The sequence below is a fragment of the Phascolarctos cinereus genome, unplaced genomic scaffold (genome assembly GCF_003287225.1).
Source record: "Phascolarctos cinereus isolate Bilbo 61053 unplaced genomic scaffold, phaCin_HiC Scaffold_5;HRSCAF=322, whole genome shotgun sequence".
Lineage (NCBI taxonomy): Eukaryota > Metazoa > Chordata > Mammalia > Diprotodontia > Phascolarctidae > Phascolarctos > Phascolarctos cinereus.
Window position 1 is genome coordinate 112,980,843 of NW_027555958.1, and position 24,619 is coordinate 113,005,461.

A 24,619-nucleotide genomic window follows, 5' to 3' on the forward strand; every position below is an offset into this window, starting at 1 on the left:
CCTTTTAAAAGTCCAAATCATGTGTGACAGCATTTAAATTTAAAAATTTGTTTTGTTTAACAGCATTTCTGTTACAATGGTCTATCAAATTTCACAATATAAGGGAATTTAGAAATACAGTAATAGTACAAACAATAAACTTCAGATGACATAAATTGCAGTTGGAAATTATCACATGTAAAAATCATTAATCTTTTTACCCTGTACATTTTATTTTATTTTATTTTTTTACTATGGTAAGTATTTTATTTCATTTGATCCTCAATATTATCTTTTTTTTGTTTTTTGTTTTTTTATTTATTTTGAATTTTATTAATTTATTTTGATTTATCAACAATCACTTCCCTATGTTTTTGAGTTTAAAATTTTTCTCCCCCTTCCTCCCCTCCATCCTCCCCAAGATGGCACACAATCTGATACAGGCTATATATTTACATTCCTATTAAACATATTTTCACATTAGTGAAGTTGTAAGTAAAAATTAAAACCAAAAGGAGGGAACCATCAGAAAAAGGAAACAAAACACCACAGAAGAGAAAAATAAAATGATAGTGATTCAACTCCCATAGTTCTTTCTTTGGATGTGGATAGCATTTTCCATCACGAGGCTGCTGGAGATATCTTAGATCCTTGTATTGCTGAGAAGGGTTAAGTCTATCAATATTAGTCATCGCACAATGTTACTGTGTACAACGTTCTCTTGGTTCTGCTCATTTCACTCAGCATTAGACCATACAAGTCTTTCCAGGTTTTTCTGAAGTCAGTCTGTTCATCATTTCTTATAGCACAATAGTATTCCATTACATTCATATACCACAACTTGTTCAGCGATTCCTCAGTTAATGGGCATCCTCTCAATTTCCAATTCTTTGCCACCACAAAAAGAGCTGGTATGAGTATTTTTGTACATGTGGGTCCTTTTACCATTTGTATGATCTCTTTGGGATGCAACCCTAGAAGTGCTATTGCTGAGTCAAAGGCTAGGCACATTTTTACAGGCCTTTGGGCATAGTTCCAAATTGTTCTGCAATAATTTCACAACCACCAACAATGTACTAGTGTTCCAATTTTCCCCCATCTTCTCCAATATTTATCATTTTCCTGTTTTGTCATGTTGGCCAATCTGATAGGTGTGATGTGGTACCTCAGAGTTGTTTTGATTTGCATTTCTCTAATCAATAATGATTTAGAGCATTTTTGATATGACTATAGATGGCTTTAATTTCTTCATCTGAGAACTGTCTTTTCATATATTTGACCATTTGTCAATTGGGGAATTGCTTGTAGTCTTACAAATTTGTCTTAATTCTCTATATATTTTAGAAATGAGGCCCTTATCAGAGGGACTGGTTGTAAAAATTCTTTCCCAATTTTCTACCTTCCTTCTAATCTTAGTTGCATTGGCTTTGTTTGTGCAAAAACTTTTCAATTTAATGTAATCAAAATTATCCATTTTGCTTTTCATAATGTCCTCTGTCTCCTGTTTGGTCATGAATTCTTCTGTTCTCCATAGATCTGATAGGTAAACTATTCCTTGTTCTCCCAGTTTCCTTATAGTAATCATGACCCCATTTTGATATTATTTTGGTATATGGTGTGAGATTTGGGTCTATGCCTAGTTTCTGTCATAGTCTTCTCCAGTTTCCCCAGCAGTTTTTTTTCAAAGAGTGGGTTCTTATCCCAGAAGCTGGGGTCTTTGGGTTTATCAAATAATAGATTGCTATGTCATTGACTACTGTGTCTTACATAACCTACTCCACTGATCCACCACTCTATTTCTTAGCCAGTACCAAACAGTTTTGATGATTGCTGCTTTATAATACAATTTAAGATCTGGAATTGCTAGGCCACCTTCCTGCATTTCTTTTCATTAGTTCCTTTGATATTCTGGACCTTTTGTTTTCCAAATGAATCTTGTTATTATTTTTTCTAACTCTATAAAATAATTTTTTGGTAGTTTGATTGGTATGGCACTGAATAAGTAAATTAGCTTAGGTAGGATTGTCATTTTTTATATTAGCTCCCTACCCATGAGCAACTGATGTTTTTCCAATTATTTAGATCTGATTTTATTTGTGAAAAGTGTTTTGTAATTGTGTTCATAGAGTTCCTGGGTTTGTTTTGGGAGTAGACTCCTAAATATTTTATAATGTCTACAGTAAGTTTAAATGGGATTTCTCTTTCTATCTCTTGCTGTTGGGCTTTGTTGGTAATATATAGAAATGCTGATGATTTATGTGGGTTTATTTTAGCCTGCAACTTTGCTAAAGTTGTTTATTATTTCAAATAGTTTTTTACTTGATTCCCTAGGATTCTCTAAGTATATCATCATGTCATCTGCAAAGAGTGATAGCTTTGTTTTTCTTTGCCTATTCTAATAACTTCAATTTCTTTTCTTCTCTTATTGCTAAAGCTAAGTTTCCAGTACAATATTGAATAACAGTGGTGATAATGGACATCCTTGTTTCACCCCGATCTTATTGGAAATGCTTCTAGCTGTCCCATTACATATAATGCTTGCTGAAGGTTTTAGATAGATGCTATTTATTATTTTAAGGAAGACTCCATTTATACCTATGCTTTCTAGTGTTTTTTAGGAATGGGTGTTGTATTTTATCAAAAGCTTTTTTGCATCTATTGAGATGATCATGTGGTTTCTGTTGGTTTTGGTGTTGATATGCTCAATTATGCTGATAGTTTTCCTAATATTGAACCAACCCTGCATTCCTGGTATAAATCCTACCTGGTCATAGTGTATTATTCTTGTGATAAGTTGCTGTAATCTATGTGCTAGTATTTTGTTTAAAAGTTTTTTCATCTATATTCATTAGAGAAATTGGTCTATAATTTTCTTTCTCTGTTTTGACTCTTCCTGGTTTAGGTATCAGCACCATATTTGTATCATAAAAAGAATTTGGTAAGACTCCTTCTTCACCTATTTTCCCAAATATAGTATTGGAATTGTATTGGAATTGTTCTTTAAATGTCTGATAGAATTCACATGTAAATCCATCTGGCCCTGGAGATTTTTTCCTAGGGAGTTCATCAATGGCTTGTTCAATTTCTTTTTCTAAGATGGGGTTATTTAAGTATTTTACTTCCTCTTCTGTTAATCTGGGCAATTTATATTTTTGTAAATATGTATCCATTTCACTAAGATTGTCAAATTTGTTGGCATATAGTTGGGCAAAATAATTCCTAATTATTGTTTTAATTTCCTCTTCCTTGGTGGTAGCTTCACCCTTTTCATTCTTGATACTAGTAATTTGGTTTTCTTCTTTCTTTTTTTAAATTAAATTAACCAAAGGTTTATCTATTTTATTGTTTTTTTCATAAAACCAGCTCTTAGTTTTATTTATTAGTTCAATAGTTTTCTTAATTTCAATTTTATTAATTTTTCCTTTGGTTTTCAATATTTCTAATTTAGTGTTTAGTTGAGGATTTTTAATTTGTTCTTTTTCTAGTTTTTTTAGTTGTATGCCCAATTCATTGATCTCCTCTTTTTCTATTTTTTTATGTAAGCATTTAGAGATATAAAACTTCCCCTAAGAACTGCTTTTGCTGCATCCCATAAGTTTTGGTATGTTGTCTCATTATTGTCATTTTCTTGAATGAAATTATTGATTGTTTCTATGATTTGTTGTTTGACCCAATCATTTTTTAGGATTAGATTATTTAGTTTCCAATTATTTTTTAGTCTATCTTTCCATGGCCCTTTATTACATATAATTTTTATTGCATCATGATCTGAAAAGGATACATTTAATATTTCTGTCTTTCTCCATTGGATTGTGAGGTTTTTATGCCCTAGTATGTGGTCAGTTTTTGTGTATGTGCCATCTACCACCGAGAAAAAGTATATTCCTTTCTATCCCCATTCAGTTTTCTCCAGAGGTCTATCATACCTAACTTTTCTAATGTTCTATTCACCTCCTTAACTTCTTTCTTGTTTATTTTGTGGTTAGATTTATCTAGTGCAGAGAGGGGGAGGTTCAGGTCCCCCACTAGTATAGTTTTGCTGTCTATTTCTTCCTGTAACTCCCTGAACTTCTCCTGTAAGAATCTGGAGGCTATACCATTTGGTGCATATATGTTTAGTAATGATATTACTTCATTGTCTATGGTGCCTTTTAGCAGGATGTAGTTTCCTTCCTTATCTCTTTTGATCGGATTTATTTTTGCTTTTGCTTTGTCTTGGATGTTTTAAAACCACTTTAGACTTATCAGGTATGGAACAATTGTATTCAATTAAAGAAATAATGACAATAAAGTGATTAATTAAATTAAAGAAGTAATGATAATATAGTGCTTAATACATCCCAGTCACTATGTTAAGCACTCTACAATCACTATATCCTTGTAATCTCAGAACAACCCTAGGAGGTGTGTACCAGTATTATTTTTCTCTTTATATACAAGGAAACTGGACCAAACAGATTTCTTAAGCTAATAAGTTTCTGCAAGTCGAACACAATTCAAATTTCTCTACATTTTTCCAGTATTTTTTCTGACATCTGTATTTGGGAATTTGACATTGGATGAGAGGGATTAACAAAATAAGAGAAGGAAGGTCTCTGAACTGGGGGAGTCAGAGGGGATTATCTGGTTCAACAATCTTTCAAGGAAGGGTAAACAAGAGGTTGTCATGATATGCAAATTGTTTACTTATTTTTTTTCTTTCTTCACTTTGGGATTACTTCCAAACTAGCTGCCTCCCTTCATTGCCCTAGAACAATTAAGCTATTAATCTTGCCATTTACTTATAAAACTTTTAGAACTTATTTTTCTTTAAAACAAATTCTACAAAGTAGTACTGCAAAATTTAGTAAGACATTTTAGAATAGAGTGAGTTCCTGGATTACCCCCAAAGTCTCAGGAATTCTCTTATCAATGTTAAAATGATTAATTTCCAAACTCCTTAACCTACCAAGATATTTTTAGCAATTCTGCAAACTTTGATTATCTGACTCTGTTTCTGCAGTTCCAACACAGTCAAAGCTAAAATGACAGGGAAAAAAGCATCTTAAAGCTTTGTTTTTTGTCCTTTCATATAACCTAATCTCCCATGGAAAACCTACAGTGGGAATTATTCCTGCTTATTGGAACACTTGCTTCATCTATGAAATTTCATTAATCTTTCCCAGTGTTCTCAACTCTCTGGCTACAGAAGTTTTTCTGTCTGAATGCATTTTAAATCTTTCAAGGTATCAGAGTCTAGTTAAAAACACAAAGATGACACAAGAATTTTACATTTTACCAAGACACAAACAGACAAAATGACAAGGAAAAACAAACAGACACAAACAGTTCTAACAAAGTGCATGGTCACAGTCCATAGCCAGGCATGTGTTTACCAGTTTAACAGAGCTATGGAGCTAACTGAATACTCTCTTAAACTTTGGGTGATAGGGGTGGGGTGAAGCCAGAACAGAACAAGTAAGAGCCTCTTGCTCTGTGGAAGCCAGAGCCATACAGAGCAGACAGAAACAGTTGCTTATGGGAACAGAGCATGCAGAAAAGATATCCTTACAAAAAAGACCTGAGATGAATTCGGTCGCCAGAGGGTGCTGGAGTTTTTGTCACAAAGAATAAAGAGCTCTACTAAATCAGGGGCTTAGAGATTGAGGCAGGAACAAAGGAAAAGGACTGGCCAGAGAAGAGGAAGTTGGTTTCCAGAGAAATAAATCTCCGATGGCACCTAGTCTGTTCTCACTGGTAATATGAAAGTCCAATGATCCAGTTCCACATGTATTCCCACTTCTGACACCAATGTCAACTGGGTGGAACTGGCCTCTAATTTGTGGATGGCCTAAGCCTAACAGAGCAGGCTAGAAACAAGGGAGTCAGGAATCAAAGAGATTAATTTCAAAGTGAGGGAAATGGCTTTCAAGCAAGGACACATATGCTGGAGCCTACCCCCACTGGGGGGACCCACTTTAGAGTAGGCAGATCTCAGTACTTATGCCAATGACTGTGCAGTTAGCCATAGCTTTGACAATGAGGGATAACAGCAACAACGAGACAAGTTTGATTCATAGCAGGGCTTTATGGCATGGATACTTGTTTGAGCTCAGAGAACACCTGGTGCTGGTCAAAACAATACAATAATTATGTAATTTTTCCAGACAGTAGGATCATCCTGAGGGTGAGCTCAAAAGATTGTTGTTATGCCAACTCAGGGCACAGCTTGCTTTCTGAGCCTTCACCCTGGAAAACAGGATGTCTCCTAATATCTTGACAAGAGGAATGTGGGCTTTTTAGATAAGGGAAGAATACATTTATTTTAGTGAATGATTTGAGGGAAATTGAGGAAGTCACTGTGGAGCTACTTGGCAAAGGGACAAGAGAGAGGGGCTACTGCCATCTTCCTCCAGCATTTAACCTCCTTATTCATCCTTATGTCCATAGCTATGCAGGCTAACACCCAGATAGTTTCTGCCCATGACTGGGTTTTACCCACCACCACCTTGCCTAGCTTTCTAACATACCTCATCAGCAGGAATAATAGCAGTACCACCAAACTGAAGATAGATAGTATTTACATACCACTTTAAGGTTTACAAAATGCTTTACATATTGTTTGATCATTACAACAGCTTTATGAGATAGATACTATCGTTATTCTCATTTAACAAATGAGGAAACTGAAACTCCTGAGGTTATGGCTTGCCCATGATCATGTAGTTGGTAAATGTCTAAGGCAGGATTTTAACATAGATCTTTCTAAATTCAAGTTAGCTGGAAACTTCCAGGAGAAAAGATGTAAGGTTTTCTATCTTTTTATCCCTTTTCTACCTCCAGACTTCTTCCTATTCTCAGACACAAACAACCAATGTGACAGGTTAAGTTAATTTGCTACTAGGCATTATGGAGGGATGCATTATGATGTGGAGGGTACAAGAACAGATGAAAGTTACAAACATTCTTATAACTTAATCCTAGTTCCCATCATTGTCATCATAATCAGCAATAAGAGGAATTAACGAACACCTACTATGTCCTAGGATGGAGAAACTTAACAGTGTGCCTTGCATATTGCTCTTTAGAGAGCTAGTTTTTAAAACTTTACCAACAGGTCCTTACATAAAACATAAAAAGAATGCCTGGGAAATCTGCAATACCTACAAATAGAACCTCAGAAAAAGCAATGGAACAGGAACAAGAACCCCAGTGGTGTTTGGAAAGTGCAAGTACAGAACTGAAGAAAAGAATAAGTGCTGAAATAAGAACTCAGTGAAAAACTCACAAGGAGAATCATAGGCTTGGGAGAGAAATTGACAGATTTTAGCATTGTAGTAGATATGCTGAAAAGAAGGGGGGGAAATGCCAGTAATTCAACAAGCATTTGCTTGGCCAATACTACATGCCAAGCCCTGGGGGTTAACGTAATGACACAACAAGAATTATTAGAACAAAAGCAAAAGATAATCAAATTGGAAGAAAAAAAAAAACAGGGTCTCAGCAATCAATGAACCAGACTTGGGTCATATAGATCCTTTAGACTGAATTATACTATAGAAACAAATAAAAAGACAAACTTTAACTTTTTGTTCTCTGACCTCCTCCACTCCCATATCAAAGCAATTGCCATCTTGTCAATTCTACCTCCACAACATCCCCCACAACTAAACCCTTCTCTTCTTCATGAGCCCATTCACTACTTAAGTTTAGAAGCTCTCTCTTGAGTTATTGAGAAATCTTCCTAACTGATCTCTTGACCCGGTTGTCTGTCCCCTCTAATCTACTTATCACATAGCTACCAAAGTGATATATTTTTGAAGCACTGGCTTGACCAGTCATAAATATACTCATATAAAAATACAAAAATTAAAATTAAAAGTGTCCAGGTATTCAGCAACAGCAACCACTTCTTAACCATCCCAGTCACTTCACTATAGCCTTATTATAAAAAAAAATCTACCAAAAATTCCATCAGTAGTGAATCACTTAGATTAAGCAGACCTACTTTTTAACAATATTAATACCATCAAAAAGAGTGACATCTAAAGTCAGATACTGTGTGACTTTGGGTAAGTCAATTTTTTTTTGCTTCAGTTTCCACAACTATAAAATGAGGATAGTAATAGTATCTACCTCATCTCCAGTACTGTTGTGAAGATCAAATGAGATATCCATAAAGTACTTAGCATAATGCCTAGCATATAGTAGATATTATATGAATGCTATTGTTATTGATGATGTTATTGTTATTATCCTTAAGAACTAAGCATGAGCCAATTCATCAGTATACTAATTGCTTTTTTTCTGCAGTTGAAGAGAAATTCTGGTAGCATAAGGGCACTGGATTCCAGGGAAAGGGGTAAGAGAGAGGGAGTTTCAGTCAATTTATCAACCTAGTTTATTAATTGACTACTGTGGTTTTAAGAGCCAAATAGGGGAATAGATATTTTACCTGAGAAACAATATAGAACCACTGCAATCTTTTTAAACAGGAGAAAGGCCTGGTCAAGCCTATGCTTTAAAAAAATATCATATTGACAGCTATGGGGTGAATGGATTAGAGAGGGGAGGTAAGTATAGCAAGAATTCTAGTTGGGAAGACATCACAATAATCCAGGGGAGATGGTGAATGACCTCATGGAAGAAGAGAAGGGTGCAATTATTGGAGAAGTTGTGAAGGTAGAATTGATAAGCCTTGGCAATTGCTATGATATGAGGGTTGGGGAGGTGAGAAAATGAAGAATTGAAGATGACTCTGAGATTGTAAACTGGAGTAACAGAGTGGATTGTAGTACCATTTTTTTAAAAGTTGGAAAATTGTGAAGAGAAAGAGTTCATATGCAGAGTGTTCCCCTTTAAAAAGCTAAACTTGATGGAAAATATAGATGAAAATGTATAATAGTTGGAAATTGTTGATTTTGGTCTGCAGTTCAGTTGAGAAAGTAGGAATGTATATAGAGAAGTGTATGTAGGAGCCAGATGCATAGAGAAGATATTTGAATCAATGTGAGTTGGTGAGATCACCAAAAACACATAGAGAAAGAAGAGGGCCCAGGACAGAGGTTAGGTATACTCCTGCAGCTGGTAGAGAATAAGAAATGAATGGTGATGTCAAAAATAATAAAATAAATAAATAAAAAGAGGGAACAACCAGAAATGTCAGAGAAGAATGGAAAGTATAATCACAGAAAGATCATATATGAAATAATATTCAGAGAAGAGGGTGGTTCGGCAGTAGAAAAGTCTGTAGAGAGGTCAAGAAAGATGAGAAGTGATAAAAGGTCTTCAGACTTGGCAATTAAGACATCAATGTAGAGAGAATGGTTTCATTTGAGACCCAGTGTTAGAAGCATATTGTAAAGGGTCATTAAAATAGTTGGCTATTACAGTACTAACATTTAGTTTTAAATGATTTACATACAGATTTAATATTTTTATTATATTATTTAATTATTATCAACAACTCCCCCATCTAATAGCTTTTAAGTGTGTGTTGTTGTTGTTACCTTTTGTTCTAAGGCTTTTGGCCAATCTACTTCAAAGTACTATTTCTCTTGGGAGAGATGAAGTTGAGTAGGGGGTTATTTTTTCTGGTTCTAGTAAATAATTTTGATACATAAAATAGAATGAAAACTGGTTTTACATGATTAGATTTCATTATCCCAAATGACTAAAATTCAACCATTATAAATATTGAAACAATGGCAGGGAGATGTGTCTTTTATTTCCTTTTCACAATAAAAGAGTCCCAAGTTATTTGTTTAGGTATTAAGCAGAGATTAGAAACAACAGATCCACATAAGCTGTGACAAGAATATACAAAAATAAATAAAGAATGAAGTTTCCTAGTCATTTGTAAAGACAATATATGTCTTCAGAATATTCCAACCTCCTACCAGGAATGATATTAATTATATACACCTTCATTTTAATTTGAAATTGATCAGTTAAATTCAATTAAGCTACCTCTCAAAAACAGAGCTATTTCCTTCCTATCTGTTTGTTGGTTAATGGAATGTCTGTTGTATTTCTAGAATATGATCTGCATGTCTAGGTAAATTTTGGGGGTATCATGGAACACCTGTATTATTATGTTTAGGACAAATCTGAAGGTGTAACTTTCTTGGGCCAAGATATCATTGGGGCATTTTAGTAACTTGAAGACAGAAAAAGAAAGGAATGTGATGGTGTTTTAATTTAATTTTATTATTATTATCATTATTTTTAGTTTTTGGTTAGGCAGTGGGATTAAGTGACTTGCCCAGGGTCATACATCTAGTAAGTATTATGTGTCTGAGGCCAGATTTGAACTCAGGTCCTCCTGAATCCAGAGCCAGTGCTCTATCCACTGTGCCACCTAGCTGCCCCTGGTGTTTCAATTTTTAAAAAAAACTCCTGGTTCCTTTTATACAGTATTTTGCTTAAAAAAGTAATCACTGGCTATGGGTCAATTGAAACATATCTCTATGCACTAAGTTTACTTGCATTTGATTGAGGGCAAATTGCATGGTGTTTTCAAGGCACTCAATTGAGGAACTTGTTTGCATCTTCCGAAGGACTTTCTTAGGAAATTGTTTCAGATAATGGCCTCTCATTTTATGTCAGCAGAATTTCACCCCTTTTGAATTTGACTCCAACAAAACTCTGACTACCTCATTCTGTGCTTAATGGGGTCACGTAAAAATTTGTGGACTCTTTAAAAGATTTAGCCATTTTCTTCAAAAAACAAGAGTCTCAGGATAGTTAAATCATTGCAACAGTGAATTGCAAATCTGTTACTGTTGTATTCTCTCCTTTATGAAATGTTAAAATACAATATACACAGAGCTCTTGAGATGCTTTTTGAATAACAACTCTAGGTAAGTTTTTCATTCTTTTAACTGGTATTATTTTCTTCTAAGAGATAGATGGAAAAGAATTTGCAATACTAATAGCCTAGCCCAAGATATTTCTTCTTTAACAAAGAATATCTTGATAAAATGAATGCATTGAAGAGTCCATTATAGTTTCCATGTTATCCACTCAAGAGAAATATATTTATGACATCAGACTGCATTTGACAGGCAGAACCAAGAGATGGATAGTATTACTTCCCAGGTAATTTTGAAAGTTTATTGGCTCGAATCTGCTCTTGACTTTGTTTTGGTAATATAGATTTATCCTCAGGTTTATGTCTGAATTTAAAAAATTCTACTGCAACAAAGAAATCAACAAGCATGTTTAATAATCCTACTATGTGCTAGGTAATTTGCTGTGCTTTAGTGATACAAAGAGAAAAGTAACAAAAAGTAATACTAATCTTCAGGAAATGATGATCTACGGGACATATCATGTGTAAATGATGGGAGTGAATTCTAAAATGAAGAAAATGCCTAATATACTCTCTCTCCCTCTCTCTCTCTCTCTCTCTCTCTCTCTCTCTCTCTCTCTCTCTCTCACACACACACACACACACACACACACACACACACACCCCTAATATACGACTGAGGAAAATACTCTAGGAATTTCTACTAAGATGGTTGGAAAGGATTCAGACCTGAGCCTTTTACAACTCTATAGATAGATCACCCAAACCAACGTCTTCTCAAGTTTGGAAAGGCTTATAAGAAGGTTTTTTTTTCATTTATCTATCTATAGATCCATCCATCTATCATTTCTTTATTAATTTGTCATGGCAACACATGCAAACCATATATTAAGGGATGAAAGGGTCAAGAACTTAAGCTAACAGAGAAAGTACCTACATTATAAAAAAAAGCTAATGCATCTTTCTGAGTAATAGAATACATCAATAAATCCCCTCATCATTTTACTCCAGATCCCATGAGAAGCATGTCTTATTTATAGTAATCAAATAACAATCTCAAAACTTTCTTACTTAAGGTTTCAAGTCAAAAAGATTTAGCAATATTTAACAGAAAAAGGATGAAATAGAAAAAAACAAGATCATTAGAACAAGCCATATAAAAACACTGGTCAATTACTATAGAGTTTGTAGGCTCAAATAATATTCTATTTTCCACATATGTAACAAGAGATCTTTGTAGCTTCTACAACAAAATGAAAACTGCTGTGTTTGGCATTGGAGTCCTTCACAACCTATATTCTGTTTATTTTCCCAGATCTTTATACACCATTCCTTGTCACATATCGTACATTCCAATCAAAATGGTCTACTTTACGTTCCTTATTCAAAGGATTTTGTCTTTCGTCTTCATAGCTTTGCAGAAAATAAACCACATGCTTAGAATGTACTCGATCTTCACCTCTACCTTTGAGAATCCTTAATATCAATCATTTCCCACCCTATCTACTAATTCCATTGAAATGATTTCATATTTGTCTATATGTTCATGTTTTGTTTCCTTTGAATATTTTTGGTTTTGGAGAGGGGCAGAGCCAAGATGGCAGAGTGAAAGAAGTGACTTGAATGAGCTCTCCCCCAGACCCCTCCAAATACTCATAAAAAATGGCTCTAAACAAATTTTGAAGCAGCAGAACACACAAAAAGACAGAGTAAAACAAACTTCCAGCCCAAGACAACCTGGATGATTGATCAGAAAGGTATATCCACTGGGCTAGTAGAGGAGGGCTGCGCGGTGTGGGCACACAGGCCATAGCAAACCTGGAGCAGGCTTCAGAGGACTGAATCACAGGCAGCTGTGGAGGTTTCCAGACTCCTCAATCCACAGATGCCAAAGACAACTTAGAAGGTCAGTAGGAAAAGTCTGTTTCTGTCCTTGCTGAGAGAGGAAGGTGGGGTTTCAGCTCCATTCCCCAAGAGCATGGCTGGGGGAGGGGCAGCTGCTTCCTGAGCTTCCAGCCCACAGACTGAGGGGGAATCAGGTGGCTGATCAGAGGGAGATTGCAGGAATCTCTTTTCCAGGGCTGAGGCAGCAATCTCTTGCTTTGCCTGTGCTTGGATCTGGGTCACAGTTCTGGTCGGCAGTGCTGGGGCGAGTAGGAGCGCTAGCTTGGTGGAGCTTGTAGTGGCTGTGGAGAGAAACCCCTCATCACAGTTACAGAAGAGAAAGGAATACTTGTGGTCACAGGCCAGGAAAGTAGTAAACACCTCGCCCCTTATCATACCACCTTGCAAGAACTGAAAATTTATAAGTCCCTACAAGTATCTATGAAAACAGCTGTACAAACCCCTGAAGCTTGGGACAGTACATTCTCCACATTGGAAGAAGACTCTTACCTTAACAAAGAGTTTAAAACTCAAGTAATTGGCTGTGATTGTGAGCAAGCAGTGCAAAAAGAGTCAGACACTATTATCTTACTTTGGTGAAGAAGAAGACCAAAATATACAACCAGAAGAAGACAACAAAGTCAAAGCTCCTACATCCAAAGCCTCCAAGAAAACTATGAATCAGTCCCAGGCCTTGGAAGAGCTCAAAAGGGATTTTGAGAAGTGAGTAAGAGAAGTAGAGGAAAAACTGGGAATAGAAATGAGAGAGATGCAAGAAAATCACGAAAAACAAGTCAACAGCTTACTAAAAGACACAAAAGAATACTGAAGAAAATAATACCTTAAAAAATAGCCTAACCCAAATGGCAAAAGAGGTCCAAAAAGCCAATGAGGAGAAAAATGCCCCAGAAAGAAAAATTGGCCAAATGGAAAAGGAAGTCCAAAAGATTACTGAAGAAAATACTTCCTTAAAAATTAGAATAGAGCAATTGGAAGCTAGTGACTTTATGAGAAATCAAGACACTGTAAAACAAATCCAAAAGAATGAAAAATTAGAAAACAATGTGAAATATCTCATTGGAAAAACAACTGACCTGGAAAATAGATCCAGGAGAGAGAATTTAAAAATTATTGGATTATCTGAAAGCCATGATCAAAAAAAGAGCCTAGACATCATCTTTCAAGAAATTATCAAGGAAAACTGCCCTGATACATTAGAACCAGAGGGCAAAATAGAACTGGAAAGAATCCACTGATCTCCTCTTGACAGAGATCCCCAAAGGAAAACTCCTAGGAATATTGTAGCCAAATTCCAGAGTTCCCAGGTCAAGGAGAAAATATTACAAGCTGCCAGAAGAAACAATTCAAGTACTGTGGAAACACAATCAGGATAACACAAGATTTAGCAGCTTCTACATTAAAGGACCAGGGCATGGAATATAATATTCTGGAGGGCAAAGGAGATAGGATTACAACCAAGAATCACCTACCCAGCAGAACTGAGTATAATCCTTCAGGGGAAAAAATGGTCATTCAGTGAAGTAGGGGACTTTCAAGCATTCCTGATGAAAAGACCAGAGCTGAATAGAAAATTTCACTTTCAAATACAGGACTTAAGTGGAACATGAAAGAGAAATTATAAAAGACTTATTAAGGTTGAACTGTTTACATTCCTGCCTGGAAAGATGATATTTATAACTCATGAGACCTTTGTCAGTATTAGGGTAGTTGGAGGAAAAAATTATATGTATGTATATATGATAGATAGATAGAGGGCACAGGGTGAGTTGAAGATTAAGGGGTCATATCTGGAGAATAAAATTAAGGGATGAGAGAGGTTATACTTGGAAAGAAGAAAGGGAGAGGTAGAATGGGGTAAATTATCTCACAAAAAAAACAGAAAAGAAAAGCTCTTACAGTGGAGGGGAAACAGGGGAAGGTGAGAGGGAATGATGAATCTTATTCTCATAGGATTTGGCTTAAGGAGAATAACATACACATTCAATTGGGTATGGAAATCTGTCTTACCCTACAGGAAAATAGGGGGAGAAGGGGACAAGAGAGCAGGGGGATGATAGAGAGGAGGGCAGATTGGGAAAGGGGTAATCAGAAGTAAATACTTCTGAGGAGGGACAGGGTCAAAAGAAAGAATAGAATAAATGGGAGGGCAGGATAGGATTAAGGGAAATAGAGTTAGTTTTTCACAACATGTCTACTATGGAAGTGTTTTGCATAACTGCACATGTACAACCTATATTGAGTTGCTTGCCTTTTCAATAAGGGTGGGTGGGGAGGGAGGAAGAGAGAAAATCTGATACCTAAAGTTTTAAAAACATGCTTAAAAAAATGTTTTCACAGGCTACTGGGAAATAAGAAATATAGGAAATGGGGTACAGAAGTCTATCCTGCCCTACAGGAAAATAGAAGGGGAAGGGGATAAGAGAAGGGGGGGAAGAGATAGAAGAGAGGACAGACTAGGGGAAGGGATATTCAGAATGCATGCCATCTTTGGGTGGGGGGAGTGGTGAGATGGGGTGAAAATTTGGAACTCAAAAATTTGTGGAAGTGAATGTTGAAAACTAAAACTACATTTATATTAAAAAAAAAAGAAGAATATTTTTGGTTTTGTATTCCTGGCACCTTGCAAATGCTCATTGATGAATCGATCAATTGAGTGATTATTTTTTAAATTACTTCTTCCTCAAAGCAAAATTACTAATGAATTACATGAAATATGGTGAGTTGCAAGGGGAAAAATGAGATTCAGAACATTTGTCATAAGAAAGAATACAGGTAGACTAACTCAATAAGCAGAAAAATAGAGTGTTAGTGAATGAGAAAAGAAGTAGAAAAAAGAAAAAAATAAAATACTTTGATGAATAAATCTTAAATTATAATTTCCACTGTTTTAATATTCTAATTGAATTGCGCAAATGTTGGGAGTGAATTATAAAATGAAGAAAAGGCTTAATATACTCCATTAAGTAGTGCATGTGTGTGTGTGTGTGTGTGTGTGTGTGTGTGTGTGTGTGTGTGTATGTGTGTGTGTATGTGTGTGTGTGTAATTGGACAAGTCATAATTTGGAATTTATTACCCTGAAGCATTGTTTAATACTTTTCACAATAAAATAGAATTCAATTTAATGCAAGCCCATCATAGATCCCATTCAAGAAGATTTTATTACTGATACCAGAAGAATATGTTTATAAACTAGACTCAGGTTTCCCACACCATGGATCTGAAAAATGGTTTGTAGTTGTCATTTATTGTGTGACATATTCAACTATACAATTAAATTCAACAGACCTATTATAAACTAAATTAAGCCCTACTGTGCATAAACACCAATGCTAGCCACTGGAGATTCAAAGAGAGATATAACAATCCATCCTACCCTCTGGATTTTACAGTATAAAGGTATGTGTGTAGGGAGTGGGTAGGGGTGAAGGATAGAATTGTATTCAGATAATTGTAATAGAATGGAGAATGGAGTAAGTGCAAAGGAGAGGACTAAGAAAACTGATTTGAGTTTAGAGCTTATTCCAACCAAGGGGAATGGCAGGAGTAATATAGTTATAAAAGATATTGAATAAATTAGATTACATGACCAGAATCCTAAAAGATCCCCAAAGGCCACAACAATTGGCCAAATCCAAGGTAAAATTTAATGGGTATAGAGTAAGCTCTGATAGTTACATTTTTAGAAAAGGCCTCAGCAATTATTTCAATTCATACAAGAAGGAATCCTCTACATACCTAACTGAGTAAGTCTTCATTTGGGTTCAAAAACTAAATTGTACAAGAACAATGTAAAGTAGTTATGGTTATGTTGCTTTAATTTGAAAAAGGTCTGAGGGTTTTGGTGAATGGAAATTTCAACATTAGCATGTTGTTGTTTCATAGCAATATAAGACATGATAGCCAGTGAAGTTCATTCTGCTTCAGACTTCATTGAAAGAGGGCAATTACTCAGAACAAGAGAAGTGATAGTATCTTGATGAAACCACACCTGCAGCATTGTGTTCAGTTTGGGCTGTTGAATTTTAGTAAAGATATTGATAGTCTGGACGGAACCCAGTAATCAACAGACAATATCTTTTAACAATTCTTTCATGTGTGTTTTAGTACGCTCAAATGCCAAGCTCCTGTTGTACAAGCAAGCTATGCCCATTAAAAACTTTATGTCAGACTTTAAAATGCAAAAAGTTCAGTCTTGATTGCAAAGAAATACTTCCTACGGGGATTAAGTTAGGATAAAGAGTGGAGGACAGTAAGATGAAAGCTACTTCTAAGAGACAACTTACTGGAAATAGAACAGCATAGAGGTTGCAGGCAACATAGAGACCACTTGGCCCCTTGGATATATTACTAGACTTGGAATTAGGAGGACCTGGATTGACATGTTAACTCTGACCTTTTTATGACCTTGGAAATCAACTTTTCTGAGAATGTTTCTTTAGTAAAATGGTGCCCAACTCAAAAGATTGTTACGAAGCTCCAATGAGATCATCTATGTAAAGATCATCTTTGCAATATTTAAAAGTTCACCATTAACATCTACTATTACTATCCGTCATGGCAGTAATTCTCTTTTTCTTTAATTTTTCTTGGTTTACTATGAAAGGCAGGTAGGTGGTGCAATAGATAAAATGCTGGTCCTGGAGTCAGGGAGGCCTGAGTTCAAATTTTAGCTTAGACACTTACTAGCTTTGTAACCCTGGACAAGTCCCTTAACCCTATTTGCTTCAGTTTCCTTTTCTCCAAAATGAGCTGGAGACGGAAATGGCAAAGTATTCCAGTATCTTTGCAAAAAATTTCCAAGTGGAGTCATGAAGAGTTGGACACAACTTAAATGATGGAATAACAACAACAATGTAGCAGTAATTCTCCCTTTCTTTCTTTCTTTCTTTCTTTCTTTCTTTCTTTCTTTCTTTCTTTCTTTCTTTCTTTCTTTCTTTCTTTCTTTCTTTCTTTCTTTCTTTCTTTCTTTCTTTCTTTCTTTCTGGAAACAGAGATGATTCAAAGGTTGGTAACTAAGTACGTATGAGGATGCAAATTCAACCTTTACTGAGCAGTTCAAGAGGGAATGAAAATGCCTATGAAGGCACTTACTACAGAGTTATCTCTAGCAAATCAGAATAGGATGAAGTTTGAAACTAGGGAATTGGATCTAAGGCTTAATATTCTTCCCCTTCACCATCCCAGACAGCCATCCCATATGACAAAGAATATTTTTAAAAGAAGGGAAAAAGAAATAAAATGAGGAAAAAGAGAATAAAATCAGCAAACTAATATACTGAAAAAGTATGAAAAACATCTAATCTCCCACTCTTTTGACCTCCTACCTGTGTGTGTCTATGTGTGTGTTATTTTATTGATCTTTGGGACCATGTTTATTGTTTGTAATCATATAACATTCACTTGCAATTGTTATATGGTAGGTCTTTCATTTATAATGTAATTTTACATATTGTTTTCTTGACTGCTTACTTTACTGTCCATCAGTTTATGGAATTCTTTTGATTCTTTTCTGTATTCATAATTTTTGTCAATTCTTATAGCACAGCAATTTTCCTTTATATCCACATACCACAATTTGTTTTTCTATTCCCTGATCAATAGGCATCAACTATATTTCTGATTCTTTGCTAACACAGTAAGTATTGCTATAAATGTTTGGTGTATATAAAGACTTCTTATCAATGAAATTTTTGTGGTATATATCTAGGAATGGAATCTCTAGGTCAAGTGTGAAGGACATTTATTCAGTTAATTTGTATAACTTCAAACAGCTTTTTAAAATTGTTGTTCTGATTGACACTTTGAAAAATAGAGTAGTGTACCTGGCTTCTTTCCTGTAACCCCTCCAAAACTGACTGTCCTCATCTTTTGGCATCCTTTCTTATTTCCATAAAAAAAAATGAAAGTTAAGAGTTATTTTGCTTTGCATTTATATTATTACTAGCAATTTGGATAATTCATTCATATGGTTATTATTTATAGTATGCATTTTTTTGGAAAACCTCTTCATGTCCTTTTTTTCCAACTCATATATTAAGGAATGGATTTTTGCACACACATGGTGTGTGTCTGTACACACACACACACACACACACACACACAAAACATACTAATGAATTACATTATTCTGACCAATTCTATAAAGTATCACTTTGACAATTTGATAGTTACATCACTAAAATTGTAAATTAACTAAGGATCTTCAAAGCAGTTGACTTGAGGCAAATAAAGCATTTAAAAGAGCCAAAATAAGATAAGAGATGGTTTGGGCTTGAAATACGGTGGTAAGAGTAGGAATGGATAAAAGAATGATATGAGAAACATTGTGAAGATAGAATGAATATTACTGTGGAACAAATTGAATTGTTGTAAGATAGAATTCCGAACTGAAGATAAATGCAAAGTAGAAAGTCCAGGTGAGGGGAAGTATGGAAGTACTTTAACAGAAATAGGGAAATTAGAATGGGGGATATGTTTAGGTAAGACAAATAATAAATTGTTTTGGATATGTTGAATTTTAAGTGTCTTTGAGACATCCACAGGAAGATGTCCAGTAGACACTTGTCAGTATGGGAGAGCCTTTTAAGATGAAGGTTTGTATATGTAGATCTGGAAGTACTCAACCCAGAAATGAAAATTGAATTCAAAGACATTGATAAAATCACCAAAAATGAGTACAGGGACATAAGAGAGTATATTATAGTTGGGCAAGACCTTTCTCCTATATATATATTTATAAAATATATAACCTTGTTTTATCTAATATTTTCAGCCTTTGAGCTTTTTTAATATTTAGATTAATAATCCTGTTTAATTTCTTCTGGTAAATAGTTACAAATATAAGTTATATGTTATAAATCTGTTTCCATTTTCCTCCAATATATTATCTAATTTCCTTGGAACTTTTCACTATTATGAAGGTTTTTTTCCTAATTATTTTATTCTGAGTTAATCAAACACTAGGCAGCTTCATTCGGTTGCTTCTAATTCATATCTTTCCACTAATCTATTTTAATGTTTCATTTTTTTCTATTTCATCCAATTTTGAATATTTAAGTTCTGCTTTATGATATAACTTAAAAATGGTAATAGTACACAACTTTCTTTTATATTTTTATTTTCTTTCTCTCTTTGATATATTGACCTTATATTCTTCCACAATAATTTTGTCTAATTATTTATTATATTCCTTGGCATTTTAAGCAGGAAAAATTACAAAGTATAGTATATTGAATAACTTTTCAATGGTTTTGGCTCCATTTTTTCTGTAAAACTATTTTATCATTTTATTTATACAACTACTAGGTATGTCTTGGTATATTAACTTCCACTTATTTGATGTACTATTTCTGTTCTTTTAAATGATGTCTTTTTTGACTGACTTTTCCTGGTTTTATTATTCTATCATTTTTATGAAATTTTTTCTGGATTAATTTTTGTTGTTGATTTTTAAGCAAACCATCATATCCACCGACAGAGATGTTTTCCCCTTGTCTTTGACCATACTTATTCCCTTTAATTTTCTTGTCTCATTGCCATAACAAATGTTTCTAATACTACGACCAAATAAATGTAATACTGTTTAATCTTGACTCAATCTGATCTTGTTCAAAAAAAGTTTTCAGTGTTTCTCCTTTACATATAAGGCTAATTTATGGTTTTATACAAATATGTTTTTTTGAATGAAATTAATCTTTTCATTCCTTTGCTTTTGAAAGTTTTAAACATAAATGTTGAGAGAGTGAGGTAAGCAGGTGGTGCTGGAAGGTAATCCTAAAAGGATTGGTGGCTCCCTGGTGTTTTTTTTCTTTGCCCTTCTCAGTCCAGTGTAGCCTGGCCTGGGATCTCTACCCACCCCCAGCCACTTGTCCCCTGCTCTACCACAACTTATCATGAGCCAGGGTCCAGACACTAAATATGAATGAGAATTGACACATTATTTATTTGCTAGATATTAATTCCTGAATCTCATGAACCTATATAATCTTTTATACCAACATTTTGAAGAAAAAGACAGATTTTTTTTAAAAAGAAGTATACACATTTATATATACGTATGTATATATATATATTTATATATATATGTATGTATACATATATATATATATATATATATATATAGAGAGAGAGAGAGAGAGAGAGAGAGAGAGAGAGAGAGAGAGAGAGAGAGAGACAGACAGACAGACAGACAGACAGACAGACATTCAGACAATTTTATTGTGTAACTTTGGCTTTATCCATTTTTCAAAATGAACCCATTTACAACTAGGAAACAACGAGGAGATGGCACCAATGAGAGTGTACTTATGGGAAAAAGCAATGAATTCAGAGAGCTGGTGCCTATTAAAAGAATGAAAAAGGAAATTCTGTTCTTGGAATGAATGCATGAGCTTCAGAAAAGTTAAGTCTTAGAACAAACTGAACCATTACAGTGTGATTAAGTTAAAAGAAGCTATCAGAGAAAATGAAAACCTTTATTTTGTGTCTGAATACATGAAGGAAAACCTCTATCGGTTAATGAAGGATGGAAACAAATTGTTCCTTGCGTCAGTTGTCAGAGACATTATTTATCAATTGCGAGGGCTAGCTCTTATCCACAAGCATGAATTTTTCCGTAGAGATATGAAGCTAGACAATTTTCTTTATATAGACCCAGAACTTGTGACAATTGCTGATTTTGGCCTTGTAAGACAATTAATATCACAACCATCATATACTGATTGTGTATCCACCAGGTGGTATTGTGCCCCTGAAGTTTTGTAAAATCTTCCATATAGAGTTCCCCCATTGATGTATGGACTATTGGCAGCATAATGGTTGAACTACATATGCTGAGATCTTTTTTCCCAGGGATAAGCAAGGTAGATGAAATCTTCAAAATTTGCCAAGTTTAAGTGATTCCAATTAAAAAAAAAAGAAGTGATTGACCAGAAAGGTATCAGCTTGCATCCTCTGTCAATTTCTGCTTTTCACAATATGTTCCCACAAATTTGAAAACTCTAATTTCCAATGCAAGTAGTGAAGCTTGTACAACTTATGGGTGGTAGGCTGAATTTGGTATCCCCCAAAATGGCCAACAGCATGCCAAACTTTGAAATATACATATTTTCAAATTGGTCAAATATTAGGCCCTTCTCCACAGTATTTGGAACCAAAGCAACCTCTGAATAAACAACTTTAGCCAATAGAGTCAAAACAATTCTTTACTAAATTAGAACTTACACTTCTACCAGATGACCAGACCTAGCCACATCCCCAACAAAAAATTTAGTCATCAGCCACTATAAGAAATTCATCTGCTACCAAATTTGCCTTCCCAGCAGTCTTCAAAGCAACAGCCTCACCAAAAAGTTCAAAAATAATAATTTCCAAGTATCATCAAAAAATTGTCACCTAAGCATAATGTTGTGTAGTAGATCACAGAAATGGTAGAAGGCACTGGGTCAGACTGTTTCAGAGACTGGAGATAGCTTGGAAGATATTGAAGACTCTGATTTTGGAGTCTAACCTTACAAGTAGCCCAGCATATCTGTTCCAAAAGAAAGGAAAAAAAAAAGATTTAACCTTTAGTGTACCAGAACACACACACTCAGGCTCCAATCAGTCTGGAGGGGAAAACAAGACCTTACCTGCTTATCTTAAAAACTGACCATGGGGAGAGGATTCTGGGAAGATGGCAGAGTAAGTTAGAAAATTCTAAGCTCTGCAGATTTCCTCCACAACCAAGACAAAATAGTGTCTTAGGGTCAATATGAGTGGCAAAAATAAACAAGAGTTGGGTCAGAACAGTGGTGCTCCTAGTACAACCAGAAAAGATCTAAAGAAAAATCTCAGGACAGAGGTTTCCAAGTGAAGTGTAAACACTTCCAGTCTAGCTCTACTGAAAGAGCAAGCAGCAAGCCCTGGGGGCAGCTGGGGTTGGGAGGTACCCTTGACCTCAGCAACAGTAATCTTCACTTCCTGGACAGTGTGGGGAGTTGGGCATCTGAAAGGGGGGGAAGATTGAGGGAGCCTCTGCTGATAAGGGACATCAGGCACAGCTTTGCTGCTGAAATGATCTATCTATATCTATCCTCTCTCTGTCTGTCTACCCATCCATGCTTAATCATGCCTTATTGGGTTGGAGGGGGAGGAAGGGGAAAAAGAAAGTAAAAAGTGCATAGCAGAGGACAAAAGAAAACATATAAGGAAGCAAATATACACAGTTTTGAAAAATAACGTGTAATATTTATTATATAGGTTTTCTTGAAATAGAGATTAATTGCTTTATATTGAATCCTTGCTTATGTTCTGTTATGTGTACATGACAATGCTTTTTTCTTTTAATTTTGTATTTAAGTTTAAAATAAATTCAAATATAATAGAAAAAAGGACCATGACTTCTCATTCAGTTCAGCTGCCAAATGGTACTACTTGAGACAATCAAGGTATCTTCCAGATCTACTGAGAACAGAGAAAGGGTTTTACTGATGTCCTTGTAGTTCTGAAGCTTCCCTTCCCCCTTAGCAGGCCGGCTATCTGAGTTCTTGAGGTCTTAGAATGCACCAAAATGGGCAAAATCTGCCTACATTTTGAAAATAAATTATTTTTCTGCTGCAAAGAGCCAACACTCTTATGAACCATAGGCATTAAATAAAGTGAATGTTTGTAAAGTTAAAAAAATATAAACATGTACTTTATTTTACAGAAAGTATTGGACTAGGAAAACTTTAACATAGTTCCTCTGACTGCAGAGATGGTGCACTTTCCATCACATCACTGTACTTTTTGTTTATCTTTATGTTAAATTTGTTATTTACTAATAGAGAAATATTCAAGTTTAAATCCAGTAATGTCCCACTATTGAAATCTTTTGGAATATACCTTGCCCTTCCATTAACCCTCCATATGCCTCTCTACTGCTCTCACTAGGCAAACTGTCCTCTTGTTTCAGTGTCCTGAGGAGATGAAAACTAAGCTTCTTCATCACTCAAAAAATTCTATTACTATCATGTTTTTGATTGTTTTTATTTTCTTTCTGAAGATTATACATAGTGCTTTTATTTAAGATAGGTGAATAAGAAGACATCTAGAACTACTAAACTTTATGCCTCCATTCTCATTTTGATGAAATCTTTAGCAAATACACTGAAGATATCAACAATTTAAACTTGAGAAGGAAACAAGTAGGCTTAATGCAATGGCTTAATAATGTATAAAGGCTTAATAATAATACTATAACTCCTCAGCTCTTGAATCTTACAATTCCCATAACATCTTCCTCCATTGCACTTGTGTGTGCAACACAGAGATGGTAATAATACTCTTAATCTTACCAACACATACAAATCTTTGACTTTCATATTCATGAACTATGAAATTTCTTAATCACAATATATTTTCATCATTCTATCTTTACCTTTATGACATTTAACACTGTTATTGTCCTTGTCATAACCTCTATTCCTTAGCCCCTTCATTTCTTCCACACTCTCTTCTTTCTTTCTTATCTTAACACATTGTTCAACCAATTCAATTCTATACTATTGTCTTGTGCTACTGTCAATATCAACCTGACAAGCCATAACCCTGGATTTCTATTACTATCCACCCTCTCCCCTCCTATTTACATGCTTCTAAATTAACCTGGAGAAAAATCCCCAAACCATGCTGATTGGGTCTAGTACAAAGTTATATAATCTTAACTGAGCCTTCCCTGCAGCAAGAAATCATACTGTTTCTCCACAATTTACTCACTATCTCACTTTCCAAAGCTGCTATTCCAAATAGTTTTCATTAACTCTCATATCATGCCCTTACCATCCCTAAGCTTTTTGCTAAAGACCTTACCTTATACTTCACTGGAAAAGAAGAGATACTACTTGTGAGAATCTCCTGCTTTCCCCTTTACTACATCTTATATTGTTCAGACATCTTTCTTTGCTATCCCTTCCTTTATTCCT

General features: G+C 34.9%; 1 pseudogene; it reads left to right on the forward strand.

The window, feature by feature from the left end:
- Nucleotides 1–20,926: 20,926 nt before the first annotated feature.
- LOC110198259 (serine/threonine-protein kinase MAK-like) lies at nucleotides 20,927–21,924 on the forward strand (annotated as a pseudogene).
- Nucleotides 21,925–24,619: the final 2,695 nt, after the last annotated feature.